Below are 14,525 nucleotides of genomic sequence, written 5' to 3'. Positions count from 1 at the left end.
CAGTGTTCTTGCTGCCTTGATACATTAACGGTAGGAGTGTCATGTTTTCTTGAATCTTTCTTTTGAATTTCTTCTCTTATGCGTTTCTTCTCTTATGCGTTTGGCTTGATACATTAACGGTAGGAGTGTCATGTTTTCTTGAATCTTTCTTTTGAATTTCTTCTCTTTTGCGTTTGGCCACTATAGGTGCAGAGGGGTGGGTACATGACTTTTCTTCGGTCCGCCTAAAAAGTGTTCTCTTAGTCGAGGCACCCCACCTGATTTTACTGCATGGCATAGCTTACACTCCCAATCTATGAATCGATCACCAACGTTAATTGCATATTGCCACTCTATCCCAGGTGCCTTTTTTTTCCTGCTATTTGAAATTTGGACTCTATTGGAGGTATCACTGGATCCAACATTGTCCTCCATCTCAACAAATAACCTATTCAACCAAGCATATAACAATGAATACACAAATGAAAAAACAACAAATCACTCACGTATTACAAAACATACATTAGCAGACAAAGTACTTCGAAACTATCTTGACAAATACAAAAGATCATCACATAACACAAAACTACTTCAAACTATCTTGTAAGGTCTTACTACAAAACTACTTCGAAACTATCATGCACATTGCACCCCCAATGAAGGATGCCTTTTGTACCCAATTAAGGATACTTTACACAATCAAAGATCTATGCTTGCCCAATACTCTAGTATAGGACAATAGACCTTCTCTAACATTCACAAAGAAAATCAAAGATCTATGCTTGCCCAATACTCTAGCATAGGACAATAGACCCTTGTCTACTCTAAACTATATCAAGTATCAAGAACCAATACAAGCCCCTAAGCAGGACTCTTGGCTCCATCAAACCATTCATAAAGCAGAATGAGGTAGATTACGTGCGTGGCTCAAATGCAAAGCTGAATGACTCCAAATTTGTCCCTAAATCTCCGCAAGTATTAGCTACGAACCACACCCTGCCCCCCAGTTCAAAGAACTAAGGACGAGTGGCTCAATAGCCTTAGGAGTGCCTACAAGGAAAGACGACAGCCCCTAAGATAAGGACGTTCTTCCCAACAAGACACTTCTAGCAACTCGAGAGCTCTACAAGTACTTTGAGGAGAGATATCACGCCCCCAAAACAAGGACTATCTCCCCAAAAGTTGTACGATGGGTGTCGGGCAGTGTTTATATACAGAATAGTACCCCGCCGATATTCTTTATTTTTCCCGGCGGGCCCGCCGGGCTTTTATTTTTCCCGGCGGGCCCGCCGGGAAAGATAAAAGCCCGGAGGTGTTACGGGACTAGTGGGTTCTGGCAGGTCATTGCTCAGGTCATGTGAATATACAATGTGATCACAAGTTTTAATATGTTAACAATAGGTTTTGTTAACGTGATCACGAAATTGTGAAGACGTTAATGAAATCCCTGGTCCCCTATGCAAAAAATAGTGGGTTTGGGTGGGACATCATTATCATACGGTGTCCGATGGTGGTGAAACTTTGCAAGAAGTTCTATGGGAATCCTACCCCTTGGCTCCCAAAGGTTCACCACCACTATCGAGCGGGAGGGTGTGTTGCCACCCACTATTTTTTTGCATAGTGCCCAAGGGGTTTCAAATGCAAAAAAGCAGGTTAGATGGGCCATCATTATCATACGGTGTATGATAGTGGGGGTGAGACTTTGCAAGCATTTCCATGGGGCTGCTACCCCTCCATTGGAAAAATTTCACCACCATCGGAAGCTAGATGGATGCGAGGGTGTGTTTATACCCGCTATTTTTCGCATAGTGCCCAAGGGGTCCCCTATGCAAAAAATAGCGGGTTTGGGTAGGGCATCATTATCATACGGTGTCCAATGGTGGTGAATCTTTGCGAGTGAGTCAATGGGTATCCTACCCCTCTGCTCAGAAAGTTTCAGCACTATCAGATGCCGGATGGGCAGGACGGTGTGTTGCCACCCGCTATTTTTTTGCATAGTGCCCAAGGGGTCCCCTATGCAACAAATAGCGGGTTTGGGTGGGGCATCGTTATCAAACGATGCTCGATGGTAGTGAAATGTTGCGAGTAGATCCATGGAGCTGCTACCCCTCTACTTGCAAACTTTCACCACCATCTGAGGCCAAATGGGCGGGACGGTGTGTTGCCACCCGCTATTTTTTGCATAGCGCCCAAGGGGTTCTGAATGCAAAAAATAGCGGGTTTGGGTGGGGCATCATTATCATATGGTATCTGATGGTCATGAAACTTTGCAAGTGGTCCACCAGGCTCCTACCTCTCTCCTTTTGCAGAGGTTCCCCATCAGACATTGGATTGGCGGGACGGTGTGTTGCCACCCGCTATTTTTTCGCATAGTGCCCAAGGGATCCCCTATGCAAACCATAGTTGGTTTGGGTGGGCATCATTATCATACGATATCCGATGGTGGTGAAACTTTGCGAATGGGTCCATGGGGCTGCTACACCTCTTTTCATAAAGTTTCACCAATTGTGTTTTGCCACTCCCTATTTTTCGCATAGTGCCCAATGGGTCTCCTATGTAAAAAATAGCGGGTTTGGATGAGGCATCATTATCATACAGTGTCCGATGGTGGTCAAATTTTTTTGAGGGGTCCGTGGGGCTCCCAACCCTTCGCTTGCATTGTGTCACCACCATCAGGCGGGGTCAAATGTTTTGGACGGAGTGTTGCCACCTGCTATTGTTTTGCATAGCGCGCCATGGCCTCCCCTATGCAAAAATACGAGGTTTGGGTGGGGCATTGTGAGGTCCCTATCCCCACCGCGCAACAAATTCACGGGTGCTTGCAGCAGAAGTATCACTTCTTGCACGGGGCAGGGTCCCACACTCGAGGCCTTGCCCAAGGATATCCGGACAAGAGACTAATCCATCGGTTCTTCCAAAACCGAACGAAAAAACTTCCCTCGGAAAGCACGGGCGATTCCTCCAGTATAACTTTTCTCTAATGTAGTCAAAAGCCTTAACTAACTAAACTGATCTGATCGAACCCGTAAGTCCCATAGTCAGATCAAGGAAAGATTGTACTTGGATCATAGAGACCAATGCTTTTTTCCTCATTGAGAGGCACAGCCGTTGATTCTTTTCCATAGAACAATTTTTGTCCGGGATTTATCTATCGAACCTGAACAGAATTGAGTCTCAATTTAGGGATCCATCAGTCCAGCCTAATCTCATCCAGAGTCCCATGGGTTAGCCAACCGCACAACCACTGTAGTGATGGGATCCAATTAAGAATTTGGTTAGGTTGTCCGGGGTACGAGGGAAAAGAGTTCCCAGGCCCCCTAGCCGGGTATTCATGCAAACTTAAAACTAGTCACACCACTTACACACCCAATATGAAATTGCCTTTTTCACAGATTCAACAGTCTTCCAAACAATCATTTAATGAAACCATAGTGTCACTGATCATAATCCTCTAATTATCCAATTGAATCCTTATTTCCAAACATTCCTTCATCGGTGTACTTATGGCATCATTGGCAACCAGAACGCTCACCCCCTGTCCACTCAGGGGCCTTTTCGATAGTTCCTAGCTCATAGTAAACCAACAAGTATTCACTTTAACAAAAATGGAGTCTTCGTTGAAGATCAGCAAGATCAACCAACACATCCATATAAAAGAGCCATGGACTCATCCGTTGAGGACCAGCAAGGTCAATCAACCAGATCCATGCCCGAATTCAGAAAACAACTCTTACTCCTTGTTCCAATATCTTCCCCGACGTATGTGTGGGTATCTTCGGTGACCAAGAGCCCAAGCACCGTATGGTCAGCACTCTCTAGGATCCTTCGCAGGTCACTTAGCGCTTCACTCATAGGCCGCTTCCTTGGTCCCTCATCCACTGTACTGGAAGCTCACCATTGGTCAAGACCTCGGCCGACCTTGCTGCGCGAGACGTCCTCCATTGACTCTCCATCTCAGCAGTCATTCACAAGATGGTCAAAATACTTCCCCAGCATTCTTGACATAAAACAGTCATTTAAAAACAGATTTCACATACAAATATAGTTCTAACAATATTTCCATCTTTTCTCATCACACTCCACATCCTTTCACATTAGTCCCCATCTTTTCTCATCTTCCCACAATTTTTTTCTTCATCGATCCCTATCACATCACATCATTCCCATATCAAATCACATCTAATCGCATCATCCACACATCAATCCACATCATCCATACATCCATCCACATCATCCACATCCATCCACATCATCCACATCAATCCACATCATCCATACATCCATCCACATCAATCCACATTATCCACACATCCATCCACATCTTCCATACATCTATCCACATCAATCCACATCATTCAAACATCCATCCACATTATCCACACATCAATCCACATCATCCATACATCCATTCACGTCAATCCACATTATCCACATATCAACCCATATCATCCATACATCCATTCACGTTAATCCACATTATCCACACATCAATCCACATTCATTTCATAAGTATTCCCATTCTCATCTAATCACATCTTTTTCTATCTCATCACTTATTTTCTCATTTATCCTTATCAGATCTTATCCACTTGCATCTACCCATACATCTCATCACTTCACATACATTAACATCTATCGAGTTTACATCGCATCTTATCACATCCATTTCACATCACATCTCATTCATTCACATCCCGATTCACATGCTAACACATTCGTTCACGTCCCTTATCGTTCATTCACATCACATCACATTCATTCACATCCTATATCATTCATTCACATCCCAATTCACATGCTATCACATTCATTCATATCCTATATCATTCATTCACATCTCGATTTACATGCTAACACATTCATTCACATCCTATATCATTCATTCACATCCCGATTCACATGCTAACACATTCATTCACATCCTATATCATTCATTCACATCCCGATTCACATGCTAACACATTCATTCACATCCTATATCATTCATTCACATCCCGATTCACATGCTAACACATTTATTCACATCCTATATCATTCATTCACATCCCGATTCACATACTAACACATTCATTCACATCTTATATCATTCATTTACATCCTGATTCACATGACATCACATCTCATCTATTCATTCACATTTATCTAATTCACATCACATCTCATCACATCTATTTACCTCTCATTCTCATCACTTCTATTCTCCTCACATCCATCCATCCATTCATTCCCATCTATCTGATTCGCATTACATCTCCTCACATCTATTCACCTCACATTCTCGTCACTTCTATCCATCCATTCTTTCCCATCTATCTGATTCGCATCCCATCTCATCACATCTATTTATAGAATGTAAGAGAATTCTTATTTTTGATATAAAGATTCTTTACGCATCTATTTATGCATAAGAACAACTTCAGTGGGAAATAACACTTTTATAAAAATCCATATATGCATCTATTTATGCATAAATTCAATTTTAAGGAGAATAACACTTTCGAAATAAAAATAAATCTTTTATGCATCTTTCATTGCATAAACTCAATTTTGATGAGAATAACTCTTTTGAAATAAAAATAAATTTATTTATGCATCTTTCTATGCATAAAATCAAAATTAATGAGAGTAACTCTTTTGAAATAAAAATAAATTTCTTTATGCATCTTTCTATGCATAAAATCAAAATTAATGATAATAACTCTTTTGAAATAAAAAAAAATTTCTTTATGCATCTTTCTATGCATAAAATCAAAATTGATGAGAATAACACTTTTGGAATAACAAAAATTCTTTATGCATCTTTCTATGCATAAAATCAAAATTGATGAGAATAACACTTTTGGAATAAAAATAAATTTCTTTATGCATCTTTCTATGCATAAAATCAAAATTGATGAGAATAACACTTTTGGAATAAAAATAAATTCTTTATGCATCTTTCTATGCATAAAATCAAAATTAATCAAAATTTGATGAAAGTAACGCTTTTATAATAAAAAATTCTTTTATGCATCTATTTATGCATAAATTCAGTTTTAATGAAAGTAACACTTTTATAATAAAAAATTCTTTTATGCATCTATTTATGCATACAAATAAATTTTGATGAAAGTAACACTTTTATAATGAAAAAATTCTTTTATGCATCTATTTATGCATAAAAATAAATTTTGATAAAAGTAACACTTTTATAATCAAAATATTCCCAATATGCATCTTTCTATGCATAGAAATTAATTCTAATGAAAATAACACTTTTATAATAAAAATATTTCTAATATGCCTTTTTCTATGCATGGAATAAAAATAACACTTTTAGAATACACAAGCGGTGGGGATTACTCTTTTGAATAATAAAAAGATAAAACTTATTTCACCAAATTTAAGAAAATTTTGCCATAACCTCCTTTGTATGGCTAACCATTTTTTAAAATTTTCACTCTAAAATTTACTAGAAATTATCCAAGATGATTTAAATCATTCTAATCTAATCAATTTCCACTTTATTAAGAGTAAACAATATGAAAAGTTTAATTCCATCAATTTGATTACACATCTAGGATAAAGAAAGGCTGAATTCAATAATGAAGAGAAGGGGGAAATCCTTTCCAGCAAGGCATAACATCCATTTTCATTTTAAAGAGAGCAAAAATCAGAAAACCATAAAATAGAATAAGAAAAAGTAGAATTTCTAACTTACTAGGAGTTTTGTGAGATTTTCTTTGGCTTGATGGTTTGAGGGATCTACTCTTGTTTGCAAACAACAAGAGTGGCCACCAATTCTTTTGAAGAGGAAATGGTCAAAAACAAATGAATTACCAATGAATTCACTGTTTTTGGCTCTGGGGAGGAGTAGAGTAGCAGTGCATAAAACACTACTAACCATTTACAAAGGGGGAGGCTTCATTTATAGGAAAAAGTGAGCCTCTAACCAAGCAAACTGATTCTAGAATTTTCGAGATTAGTTTGGTCAATTTTTGACCATTTTTAGGTCAGTTTAGCTTACTTTTTGGATCTAGTTGAAGCACGAGAGAGGAGGGATGAAAATATCTCATTATTTGTGAGTTTAAAACTCAACCACACATGTGAATTAGGTGCCTCCTTAATGAGGGGAATTTCCCACACTAAAGTGTCAAAAATGCATCATTTCTTCTAAATATCTCTTCTTTTTTAACTAATAACCTTGTCCTTAGTCAACTCTTCATGTTATGTGAGCATTTACACATTTTTGGGGGATTTTCTTTTATTCTTCCATTTATCTCCTCCCTACATTTGGATCAATCTAATTGGTCCATAGGAACCTTAATTCAAAAATTTTTAAAAATCTAGACCCTTAGGCTAAGGTCCTTTTTACTTGATTTCAATTTATTCCAATTGCACATTGGAAATTTCTTTTTGAATATCTATTTCAGGGGAAACCATTTTAGACACTAGGAGGATTTTTATATCTAAAAATATCGTAATTTTGAATTACCTCCCTCTAGATATTTTCTCTCTCTAGGCCAAAGTAGGGTAAAACAAGATCTTTCTTTTATTTCAGAGAGGGGAATAATTATAAGATCAGAAGGGGAGGTTCTTACACCTACACACCTCAAAAGCCGGAGGGAGGAATCTTACAGGCATCATTATCATACCGTATCCGATGGTGGTGAAACTTTGCGCGCGGGTCCATAGGGCTACTACCCCTCCGCTTTAAAATTTTCACCACCATTGGACGATGGATAGCGGGTTTGGGTGGGGCATCATTGTTATACAGTGTCGATGGTGGTGACACTTTTCACAGCAGCGAGTCCATGGGATTGCTATCCCTCCACTCGCAAAGTTTCACCACCATCACATACCAAATGGCGGGACGATGTGTTGCAACCTGCTATTTTTTTGCATGGTGCCCAAGGGGTCCCCTATGCAATGAATAGTGAGTTTGGGTGGGGCATCATTATCATACGATGTCCGATGGTGGTGAAACTTTTCAAGCGTGTCCATGGGACTGCTACCTCTCCACTTGGAAAGTTTCACCACCACTCGAAGCTTGATGGGTGGGAGGGTCTGGTACCACCCACTATTTTTTCCACAGTGTCCAAGGGGTCCCCTATGCAAAAAATAGCGGGTTTGGGTGGGGCATCATTATCATACGGTTCCCAATGGTGGTGAATCTTTGCGACCAAGTCAATGGGGATCCTACCCCTCTGATCGAAAAGTTTCACCACCATCGGACGTCGAGGGGCAAGACGTGTTGCCACACCCGCTATTTTTTCAGATAGTGTCCAAGGGTTTTCCTATGTAATAAATAGCGGGTTTGGGTGGGGCATAGACTCATTGATTCATTGGGAAACCCCCCTTCTTAGACAAGTCAGTATATCTAAGGTGTGGGCATCCAAGGGTTGGTTCCTATAAGATTGGTTGAAATGTTAGGTAAAGGACCAAATCCTGGTGGGATTGAAGTGACAAGGAGCGTAAAACCCGATGACATGCTTGTTGTAGGCATGGCCAATGGTATTGGGAGTTATAGTAGGGGCATAGATCTTAATGGCTCGAAGATGTCAGCCATTGGGTTTAGTGAGGGTGTCGGCCCAAGTAGTCCCTCTATCGTTACCATGCTTGATGCTGTTAATTTCTCCTTAATGAGAAAGCACGTGTTTTTTTTTTGCTTTTTATATTTTCTCACAACCCATTACAGCCTCAAGAGGCCTGGCATACTCCTCGTTGGGTCAAACGAGTGTCTATTTGGGGCCCTAATTAGCTTAGACGCTACATGCACCTGAACGACCTGAGATATTTTTCTGGGAAAAGTGCATACTAATAACTTCCCAGATGAAAGAGGAGGTCCTAAAACCTATTTTCCATCACTGTCTCAAGATGAAAAAAACTTCTGGGAAATTTTTCCTTGTTTCACAGCACGTTTTTCAGGGTGTTCCAAAAGGAATTAGAAAAAAGTATGTGTGAGAGAGACAGTATTTTTGGAATACAACTTTGTCTCTCTGAGTCGTTCATGACTATCGTTTAGACCCTCATAAAGTAGCTCAAATCTGGTCCACAGTCGTTTTTGTGCTGTTTTTTGTAATTTTTTGAGCTTTTTGTGTTGTTTTTTGCCTCAATTTGTGGGTTGAATTTTGAGGCTGATAGTTGGAAGCCAAAACGATCAATTTTGACTTCAGATGGCCAAGACCGAATTTGAAGAGCACAATGTTAGCTTTTCAATGAGCACTAGAGCGCCTTCATCAGATTCACGGTTTAAGAGATACAAGCCTGCAAACAGGGGTGTTTTTGTTAATGTTTAATGTTCATTTAACGTACGAAAAATATAAAGCACTCCATTTACACTCATTTTAAAGATTTGAAACTATTATAATAAGTAAGAGTATATGATATAAAGAAAATATACCTTTTGATATTCTTTTCGAGGTGTACCCTAGTTTTTATCACCATGGGTGAATCGTAAGGAAGATCTACACCCTAGATCTCTTGCAGCATCCAATATTATAGGAAAGACGACCTCAAATCCAATATGATGTAAAGAAAATATACCTTTTGATATTCTTTTCGAGGTCTACCCTAGCTTTTATCACTATGGGGGGGGTGAATCGTAAGGAAGATCTAGGCCTAGATCTCTTGCTGTTATAGCTCACCCTAGCCCCCCTTGAAATACATCCAACAAGAGAATACCTGGTGAACTGCAACTGTCATGCGGATCTTTCCAATGGCCAAGCTCATAACCACTGAGGTCTCGAAGCTCTTCAACTCCTTGAGAAGCAATTCCATCGTGCCTCCCGCAAGCATTGTCACACTGCTGCATTGTACTACTGGTACTTGTCCCTCCTCTCACCTCACTCCACTCACACACACTCACTAGCATGCATTATGGAGAGAGATTAGCAAGAGCAAGAATCAATTGCACAATGGGAGAGTATGTTGTATTATGAGAGATATTCACTTATGCAAATGGCCATAAGTGTTCACACTCACTTAAAGTGTGGTCGGTTGGGCACTTTAGGCTTATAAGAGGGCTAATGCTATTACAATTACTACTCTCATAATATATCCATAAAGTACATCACTTGGGACTTCATCCTACATGCTGCCACACGCTCTTGATGCGAGAATCGCCCTAAGTATTCCATTAGACCATTACGGGCTCTTGTCCAAGCTGTAGCTCTGGACACCATTACTTTATATCTTGAATGTATGACCCTTTGGTGTATCTCCCTTGACTCCTTGATGTAAGATAATGGTGGTAGTTCTTGTTAACCCTAGGAATGGGTTAACACTTGCAGCATCCAATATGGCAAGAAAGATGACCTCAAATCCAATGGGCATTTGATCCTCCACATTTGCTTCTGTTTTGGTTAAATGTTTATATACGTACTCCACACCTTAAGAACACAAGTAGCAAAGGACCTTCAATAAAGCATGTCTTAACATGAAGTAGCATTAGAAGAGGGCATATGAAAATAAAATCATGGCAAGAAAGTAAAAATAATTACTATAATCTTGGGTAACATTAGTAAAGGGCTGAGCAACTTGATAATTATAAATCATGTAGCATGTTAGTTTTGACATATATGGTATTTGATTATACAGTGATCTCATAACTCATAAATCTTGTGATGCTAAACACTTACCTCTTTGGATGTTATCATGGCCCATGTTCCATGTTTTCAAAGCCACTAAGAAGCAAGCAAGTGTGCTAAAACTTTCTATCATACTAGGTAAGGAAGAGTTTTTTATATCCCCAAGAACCATCAAGAAGTTGGTTTTTGATAATCCAATCGAGTTTCTTTGGGAATTGAGGAAACCTTGAATCATTCAAGGAAGGCACCAGGGCAGCCCAAGCAGTGTCATATGCAAAAACAGATATCTCCCCAAGGCTCATTGAGCAAAACATCCCTTTAATTGTGTCAATCCATTCTTACATCTCCTCTCCACTATGTTGTGCCACCTATGTTTTGTCAAATAAGGGATTAAAAAATCCAAATTCCTCATCATGAAGATATAGTAGGCATATTATAAAAATCCGTTAACTCAATATAAAAGAAGCACCTATGTTTTTTCTTTAGTCTACTTATACATATAATAGCAAAATTGGTGAAGTAAACACCCTAACAATGGAATCGACCAAAGAACAAAAAGCATTTAAGGGTTTCACCCCACCATGACAAATTGGTCTAAAGAAAGAAAAAGTACTCAAGTGGAATGTCTTTTAATGTGGAAAAAATAAGCTCGTCAACTCCTTTACTTTTAGATTAATTTGAAACATCATAAACATTATAGATGATAGAAGGTTGCATAAAAGGTTTTCTTCTAGCACTAAAAAAGCTACTAATTACAATAGCAAGTCAATGATCAAGTTTGGAGCATCTACGATTGATCACAATATCAAAAATTGAATGATCACATAATAAGTATCTTTTTAAGATCATCTTCAACATGAGCTAGAATATTGTCTTCAACTTCCTTGTAATACAATGAGGTTGTAGTGGCACTGCTAGCTGCTATAGCACACAAAAAAATAGATAAATGTCGAGCCAATGATCAAGAAGGTTAACTAGAATAGTTGTAATATAAGTTTTATTGGTTGATATGTAAGTTTTTCTTAACTAATGAATTATTAGTTTTATTGGGTTGAATTGTAATATAGCTCGCTTAAAATATATTATAAATTGAGGGAAAATAAAAGACAATAATATTGTTTTATCAGATTATCTTCGATCCATTGCTAAACTCACAATATTATTGTTGATTGGTTAATGTCTAAAAGGCATTTGGTGTCAATAAAAAGTAATTTTTAGAAATATTCAAATGTCTACAAGACATTTGGTGCTAATAAAAATGAATTTGTAGAAATAATATACAAATGAAAATATAATTGTTGGTGATCAACATTATCACACTTTGAAACCCATTGGTTGCTTGGTGCAATATGTTGTAAATGATATATATGTGGTGGTGTGTGTACATGTTTCGAGGCCCACTTGCACCTTCAAATTTTCCTATGTACAGGTTTCAAGGTACACTTGCATATGTGCCTTTAGTTAATTCACGATTTTTAAAATTTATGAATAGAAAGAGAAACCAACCATCCTTTGGTGTATTTTGCACTGGGTGAAATTTGAGGGAAAAAACCCATAAAATTTATAGGGTTTTAGTTATAGAAACGGGTTATTAATGAGCTTTTGAATAGGGAAAACCGATTGTACTCCAACTTGTGTTTTTTCTCATTGGCTTGGGTTTTTTTTTCCCTAGCATTAGTTCAGCCCACCTCATTATTTGGAGGAGTTTGTTTATAGGACAACGTGCTACCAAAGTCAAAGGGACCATGTTGGAATTTCAATCATTTTTTTGAAACTTTTAACAGAGCTAGAATGTGAAGGTTGCAAATTGCATTGGAGTAACATTCGAGGTGGGACTTATCTAAATAAACATTGTCCTTTGAAAGAAAGGCATAATTTTGGGAGAGAAATAGTGTTGTATATGTCCTTTTCCAAAACATATAATGTTGAAATAAGCCTTTCAAAGGAAGTCTTCGGGTTTCAGATTCTAAAGTGTCCCCATCTAAAATTTTGATTGTTCTTAACATGTAAACTATTGCGTGACGATGACCGAGAACATTCAAGTTTGAATGGGAGGAAAAGCCATGCATGAATGAAGCATCACATAGAAAGCTTCTCAACATTACATTTCCAAGGGTGTTTTTTATTTCCAAAATAAGGGCTCGATTTTCAAGAATGTACCTTCTAAAAAAGGCCTTGCACTGTATTGCTTTCTAAATGGAAAAAAACTCGAATAATTTCATGAATTTAAAGAATACTATTAAAATTTCTAATTATAATTTTAAATTTGAGAGCTTTCGGCTTGACCATCAAATTTTCCTTGTTTTTTTTGAAGCTTCCACCAGGTTATGAGCCTTCTACTTTAGAAGATGTCGGTATTCAATATTTGGGTAAGAGAGTTGCCTTTTATCTTAGAAGGTGTAGGCTAAACATTTGGGTGAGAGCCTACTATCTTAGAATCAAAATCTGGGTATGCACCTTTGTCCAAAATCAAGGGAATGTCCAGAGTTATAGTGACATAAAAGAAAGGTCTTGATTTCAAAATAGTATGAATATTTTAGCTACCCCTAGAATTTGTGGTACAAGTGTTCAAAGGCGTAGACTATTTGACCACACTACCTAGACCTGTATCGTTTTACACGTGTTGTGTTTACTTTGCCTACACTTATATTCTTCTACATATCTTGTGCATGTGCAAATGGTCCTACCATTTTGACCATTTTGATATATTTGTGGTACAAGTGTTCAAAGACGTAGACTATTTGACCACACTACCTAGACCTTTATCGTTTTACACGTGTTGTGTTTACTTTGCCTACACTTATATTCTTCTACATATCTTGTGCATGTGCAAATGGTCCTACCATTTTGACCATTTTGATACCAATCAATCCATGGTAGAGACTCATGGACAAAAAAAGGATAGGAATTAAAAAAAAGCATAATTCCTTTACCAAAATGAAGACAAGGCCGTGCATTGAAGAAGTGATTTAGAGGCAATGTAAACTAATCTAAAACATTGATGTTCGTCATATTTTTAAAATATTTTGAGATAAGATAATTAAAGAAAAAAACAAGTTTAATACTACATTTTTTAATTTTTTAGATAAAGTAATTTAAATAGTATTTAAAAATGTCATAGCAATAAGAAAGTATTTAATAAATAGCAATGATGACCAAAATGTCATGGGCTCTCAAAATAAGGTGTAACACTAGGACATTGTTCTAAAGAGTTGGAGATTTGATAAAGAAATTCTATGAGATGAAATCACCATAGAATAAAAGCTTGAGAACACACAAAAACAAAAAGCACAAGAACAAGACACAAGCATATAGGTACAATATTCCCCTAGTGTGAGTGTCTCCATCTTGATGTCGGTATTTAAATCATGTATTGCCGAAGTGTACCATTGGAGCTAATAAATAATAGCTTCATCCTCCAAAATTGGGTCTATGCTTTTATAAATACTAGCCTTTGTGCATTACGTTTGGACCTACCATGTGTATATAAAATATGTCATCGTTACCGCTACAAATATAATGCCTGTGCTAAAGCCAAAATAAGATGTAAATCAAAACTATTATAGACCTAAATACTCCATAAAAAGCCTTGACATTAGTGCAATGCGAGAGGGCGCAACCCTTGGGCTAAAGCCCGCGGTCTTTCTGCTCGATAACATAAATCTTCCTTACAATTTATTCAGGGTCCCATTATAATTAAATATTATCTAATTGACAGTTACCATCTAGTGTCGCTGGCTGGGGCTCGATCCATTCAGCAAACAACTAGTTTCAGTTATAGATATACAGCCATTTTGTTAGCACTAGTGCCGTAGTTGAACACGAGCATTGAAATTGTGATTAATTAGTTGCAAGTTCGTCAGCTGGAGTTATTCAAGGTATAAATATATATATTCGATAATAGAGACATCGATCTCTGCACCTTACGAGTAAATCAGCTGAGAAATCAGCTGGAGTTACTCGAGAGACTGTGGACAG

At 37.9% G+C, this 14,525-nt stretch overlaps 1 pseudogene; it reads right to left on the bottom strand.

Moving 5' to 3' along the window:
• Window positions 1–10,891, bottom strand: part of LOC147626321 (ent-kaurene synthase CPS/KS, chloroplastic-like) — a 46,945-nt pseudogene extending 36,054 nt beyond the window's left edge.
• Window positions 10,892–14,525: the final 3,634 nt, after the last annotated feature.

This window comes from Cibotium barometz, chromosome 22 (assembly GCF_041138505.1).
Source record: "Cibotium barometz isolate CiBa-2024 chromosome 22, ASM4113850v1, whole genome shotgun sequence".
Taxonomy (NCBI): Eukaryota; Viridiplantae; Streptophyta; class Polypodiopsida; order Cyatheales; family Cibotiaceae; genus Cibotium; species Cibotium barometz.
This window is presented reverse-complemented; position numbering and strand designations above follow the sequence as displayed.